Consider the following 6,665-nt stretch of genomic DNA (forward strand, 5'->3'; position numbering starts at 1 on the left):
ATAGAACAAGTTAAGTTTAGAGCCTCTGTGACAACCAATTATACTGCTGCTCCGTACGATGGATACTTGAACGACGGGGTTAAGAGCGGGACCACATGTAAAACACGAGTTAAAACCCTAGTTCTACTCTCGTATAAAGTTATGTATTAAAGAAAGTTAAATTAAAATATGAATTAAAAAGTTATGTTAAAAAGCATTAAAAATAAACATAGCATGGAGGGATAGAATTGTTAAGTTAATAAGATTGAAATAGCACTACAAAGCACAGGTTGATTTATTCTAACTTAAACTGCAACTTAGATAGAAATTAAGAGATGTTAAATTGAACTTACCTTAATTCCGAAATTGTGCTAAGTTAATATGTCATGACTAATTTAGTTAGGAACTAGTCACAAAATATTATAAGTAAAAATCTATCTCAAGTAAGTTGAGATTTAGGCAAGGGAACGATACAGGACTACATTTAAATCTGAAGTTATCGGCGACCAGAAAGTTCTGGTGGTTGAGCGTGCAAGCTCTTTTTACACTTGCGGACACTTGTATCTAAGGTATCCTATTAGAGAAAGATAAATGTCGACAGAATCATCAAAGTTAAGTCGGTATTCTTGAAGCGCCATATAATAATCATGTCATTGTATTCTCAGTTCGCTTTAGTGATCTTAAAATAGTAGTTTATTCAAGACTACTTAATTTGTCACATGTAAAATAGACGTTATCCAACTCAAGTTTGTGCTTCACGCACTAAAACGTAATTCTCAAAAAAGCACCAAGATTATCAAACAATGTTACTGTGTGTAGCACACTTCAGTACAAATCGTTGACAAGAACCATTGCGCTACAGAGGCTTTGACACTTCTTCTAAAAATCCGTTTCATTGTAGCAACACACTCAGAAACCGAAAGATCAAAAGGTCACTCGACAAGTGAAATCGATAGAATGCTCAGGATAAAAAATAGTCAATCCAAATTTTTAAAAAATATACACATTACAAAAAACATAGCCGGCAGATTGCCGGAAAATCTGCAGCAAAAGAAATAGACTTCCGTGCCAACTAATAGACAGAACTAGATAAATATAAATTGAAAAGTTATCAGCGCTGCTCAAAAAGCCATGAAAAACCATTCAGCGATAAACTAATTATGCAATTTTTCGCTTGACCGATTTTTCGTCTGACGCTTTTCGACTTTTCGTCCTCAACAACAGGATAAACCGGTAGCGCCCAGCGGGCATTAAATTTTCTTAGAACCTTTTGGCTTACTAGACTTTAAGTATGCCATCAAAAAGCTGTATAAAAAATCAAATTGTCTGTTTACACGCCCTCATGTAAGTAATTGAGTTCAATCTGTTCGGTTGTTTTTTTTGCGTTTATTTGCGTTTAATTTAAAAATATGGCGGAATTGTTTTTAAAGTTTGTAGCTGAATTGAAAACTGTCGGTTGTCACAAATCTAAAGATGTGCATCTCCTCTTTTTCAGTTGGCATCTTTTAGCATAAACTGCATTTTTCTCAAGATGATGATCAAGGCAGGATACGGTCACTTTTCTACTAATGAAAATTTCAGTTTCCACTATCGGTATGAGAAGAAAGGGTTAAAGCCAGTTATTATTAGTGACTCGCTCCTATTCCATTTTGATAAAGGCCAACTGCCTGTTGATCTTGTTTCAATAAAAGGAGCGCGGAGCTTTGATATTTGGAGCACAATAAAAACAATCAAGAATTACGACCCAGTCATTTTTTCATCGGAGGTAATGATTTGTCTGATCACCCAAGGACAGATCTTTCAAACAAACTTAAATCACGTAAAGCTGAGACCCCCGAAGAGGTAGCAGAAGAGCTAAAAGCGGTAGCCTCAAGAGTTGCTCGTCCTGCAATTTGCAGCATTCCTTGTCGTGTGGGTATGGATGACGCTATCCCAGCAACCAACTCTCTACTCAGTTCAAGTTCAGATGCATATGTTTCCATTGACCTGGCAAAACAGCCGCATCTTTCAAACGCTCAGCTTAAAAACTTCAAAGAAATGGTCATTGGCTTTTTGGTTGGAAAAAGAATTTTCTGAATGAAAGGAGTAAGAAAGCAGCAAAACAGTAGGTAGTTGATTATTATCAGCTGTAACTTTTTACAGCACAAAGTTTCGTCACTTGAAAACGTGTCTATTCTGTGCAATTTATGTTTATGTGCTTCCGTTTTTCGCCCTTAAGTTGCTGTGAAAGTGTAGTCATCTCACAACTTTTACTTAAAGCAACTTTTGGCGAGCTTTCTTTAAACATAGCTGGCAGATTGCCAGAAAATAGCCGCAATAGATTCGTAGATCGGCAGTCTAAAAAACAGTAAAAAAGACAGACCAAAAAAATTCGTTTTTTCATTGAAGGCTGATCTGTTATATTTTGATTAAAAATCGGTATAAGTTATTGCTGCCTCTATTAGCTGATCTCAAATAACCTTCATTTAGAGTGACACACACCCATTTGACCTTATCTCTTTGAATTAAAGTAAATAAAAGTCAATTTCAAAGTGAGGAAGTCATTTTTGAGAGAGGTAAGTCAAGTGTGACCAAAAATTTAATCACGCGCATGAACAGAAAAACTCGCTCCACTAAGAGCGAAAAATGACGTCACACATGCAATTCATTTGAAAATGCATGAACGAATGAACAAAAAGTGGCTGTGACGTCATATGGTCGTAACAAAAATCATGACGATGAAATAAAAAAAACCAAGAGAAGGCCAATAATAGCCCCAGCTATCGCTGTGCGGCTATTAATAAACGAATTAGTCTAAAGGTTAAACTTTCAAAAAAATATATGTGATCAGTTTCAATTTATCTAAACTAAAAGTGTCAATGTGTTTTCAGTGTCTTTAGCTTCAACCTCTCGTTTATAGACCTCAAGGTCCTATGTCCAATTTTAATTGGAAAAATAACTTCCTCTCTCTTTGCGCCTCTTTCGATGTCTTAGAATTTTTACTTTTTGGTCATATCTGTCCCCGGTGGCCAAAGGTGGCTGCAAAATTTTGTAGAATTTAGCTTTAAATTACTTCTCAATAGCCTTAGATGACTTTAAAATGTACTTTTCGGTCGGATGTGACTACGGTGAAGGGTGCTGACTGCAAAATATTGTACAATTTCGCATTCATTTGGTTCTCAGTAGCCTTAAATGTCCTATGGAATGCACTTTTTGGTCAGATGTGACTACGGTGAAGGGTGCTGACTGCAAAATATTGTACAATTTCGCATTCATTTGGTTCTCAGTAGCCTTAAATGTCCTATGAAATGCACTTTTTGGTAAGATGTGCTTACGGTGAAGGGTGAGTGCTGCAAAATATTGTACAATTTGGCATTCATTTGGTTCTCAGTAGCCTTAAATGTCCAATGAAATGTGCTTTTTGGTCAGATGTAATTACAGTGAAGGGTGAGTGCTGCAAACATTTGTATAGTTTGAATTTCAATCGCTTCTCAACAGCCTTAAAGGTCTTGAAAAATTGTGAAAGTTGACTTTCAATTGCTTCTCAATCGCCCTAGTTGTTTTTTAAAATGTACTTTGTCATATTTGACTCCAGTGAACGATGGCAGCTGCAAAATCTTGTGGAATTTGGCTTTAAATAGCTTCTCAATAACCTTAGATGTCCTATAAATGTACTTTTTTTAGTCCGATATAACTCCGGGGAAGGGTGCGGTCTGCACTGCAACAAATGTAAAATTTGGCTTTTATATGGTTCTCAATAGCCTTAAATGTCCTATGAAATGTACTTTTTGGTCAGATAAGACAACGGTGAAGGGTGGGAGCTGCAAAAAATTGTATAATGTGGCTTTCAATTGAAGAGCCTTAGTTGTTTTCTAAAAAATTTAAAAATTTTTTTGCTCATATTTGACACCAGTGAACGATGGCGGCTGCAAAATTTTGTGGGATTTGGCTTTAAATTTCTTCTCAATAGCCTTAGAAGGTTTAAAAACCAATTTGTGATCAGATGTGTCTCCAGTGAAGGCTGCGGACTGCACTGCAAAAAAAACTGTAAAATTTGGCTTTCAATCGGTTCTCAAGAGCCTTAAATAACTTATCAAAAGTTTTTTTGTCAGATCTGACCCCAGTGCAGGATGGGTCCGCAAAAATTGGCAAAATTGACCTTTAATCGCTTCTGAAAAGATTTAGATGACTTTTAAACTGTACTTTGCTAAAATGTCTCCGTTGTAGGGTGGGGGCAGCAAAAATTTGTAAAAATTGGCATTCAATTATTGGTTCTCAATAGCACTAATGACTTTTAAAATGTGTTTTCTGGTCCAATCTGACTCCAGTGAACGGTGGGGATTGTAAAAAATTGTGAATGTTGATTTTCAATTGCTTCTCAATAGCATCAAATGACTTTTAAAGTATGCTTTTAAAATCCGGTGAAGGATGCGGACTGCACTGAAAAAAGTTAAATTGTTCTCTGCCGTCAGTGAATCTTTTTATAACGTCATCTTTTAAAGTATACCAATCTGTGGTAACTGTAACTTTACTCTCAAACGTTTCTAGTGCTGTATCAGTAAGAAATGAGCTGAATAAAGACTGTTCGTTTGTGCAGCGGGCGCTGTAGGCCTAGTTCGTAATGAAAAAGTATTGTTTTCCATGGAGTTCCAAAAAGAAGTGACATCCTGATTAGGATCGTTGCCGAGAACCATGCAAAAAAAGGTTTGGATGTGTTACCGGCGTTTCAGGTAGAGGGATAGGAGCTGGTCGGAGACTAGTACTTCCCATCCGTAAAACTAGGACACTATAAATGAATTCGAATAAGAAATTGGAGATTAGATGAGAAGCCTCTCTAATATGAATTAAAAAGTTAATTTTAATACCTCCCTGATAGCACAAGCTAAGTTTAGAGCCTCTCTGATAGAACAAGTTAAGTGTAGAGCCTCTGGGACCACCAATTATACTGCTGGTCCGTACTATGGATACTTGAACGACGGGGTTAAACGCGGGACCACATGTACAACTCGAGTTAAAACCGTAGTTCTACTCTGGTATATTGTTATGTATTAAAGAAAGTTAAATGAAAATATGAATTAATCAGGAAAGTTAAAAAGCATTAAATATAAACAGAGCATGGAGGGATAGAATTGTTAAGTTAATAAGATTGAAATAGCACTAGATAGCAGAGGTTGATTTATTCTAACTTAAACTGTAACTTAGATAGAAATTAAATTCAATGTTAAATTGAACTTACCTTAATTCCGAAATTGTGCTAAGTTAATATTTCATGACTAATTTAGTTAGGAACTAGTCACAAAATATTATAAGTAAAAATCTATCTCAAGTAAGTTGAGATTTAGGCAAGGGAACGATACAGGACTACATTTAAATCTGAAGTTATCGGCGACCAGAAAGTTCTGTTGGTTGAGCGTCGAAGCTCCTTTTACACTTGCGGACACACTTCTCTAAGGTATCCTATTGGAGAAAGATAAGTGTCGACAGAATTATCAAAGTTAAGTCGGTATTCTTGAAGTGCCGTGATATAATAATGTCATGGTATTCTCAGTTAGAGTTAGTGATCTTAAAAAAGTAGTTTATTCAAAACTATTTAGTAATTTGTTCACATGTTAAGACTTCATCCAAATTAGGATAGCGCTTCACGCACTATAACGTAATTCTCAACATAGCACTAAGATTATCAAACAATGTTAATGATTGTAGCACACTTCAGTACAAATCGTTAAGAACCATTGCGCTACAGAGGCTTTGAAACTTCTTCTAAAAATCCTTTTCTTGTAGCAACACGCTCAGAAACCAAAAAGTCAAAAGTTCACTCGACAAGTGAAATCGATAGAATGCTCACGATAGAAAATAGCCAATCCAAATATTTAAAAATATACATATTACAATAAACATAGCCGGCAGATTGCCGGAAAATCTGCAACCAAAGTAAGACTTTCGTGCCGTATAATAGACAGAACCAGATAGATATAGTTTGAAAAATTATCAAATCTGTTCAAAAGCCATGAAAAACCATTCAGCGATAAACTAATTATGCAATTTTTCGCTTGACCGATTTTTCGTCTGACGCTTTTCGACTTTTTGTCCTGGATAACAAAACAGGATAAACCGGTAGCACCCAGCGGGCATTAAATTTTCTTAGAACCTTTTGGCTTACTAGACTTTAAGTATGCCATCAAAAAGCTGTATAAAAAATCAAATTGTCTGTTTACACGCCCTCATGTAAGTAATTGAGTTCAATCTGTTCTGTTGTATTTTTTTTGCGTTTAATTTAAAAATATGGCGGAATTGTTTTTAATGTTTGTAGCTGAATTGAAAACTGTCGGTTGTCACAAATCTAAAGATGTGCATCTCCTCTTTTTTAGTTGGCATCTTTTAGCATAACCTGCATTTTTCTCAAGATGAGGATCAAGGCAGGATACGGTGACTTTTCTACTAATGAAAATTTCAGTTTCCACTATCGGTATAAGAAGAAAGGGTTAAAGTCAGTTATTATTAGTGACTTGCTCCTATTCCATTTTGATAAAGGCCAACTGCCTGTTGATCTTATTTCAATAAAAGAAGCGCGGAGCTTTGATATTTGGAGCACAATAAAAACAATCAAGAAATACGACCAAGTCAATTTTTCATCGGAGGTAATGATTTGTCTGATCACCCAAAGAAAGATCTTTCAAACAAACTAAAATCACGTAAAGCTGAGACCC

This window comes from Convolutriloba macropyga, chromosome 7, assembly GCF_964194025.1.
Source record: "Convolutriloba macropyga chromosome 7, txConMacr16.3, whole genome shotgun sequence".
Classification (NCBI taxonomy): Eukaryota; Metazoa; Xenacoelomorpha; order Acoela; family Convolutidae; genus Convolutriloba; species Convolutriloba macropyga.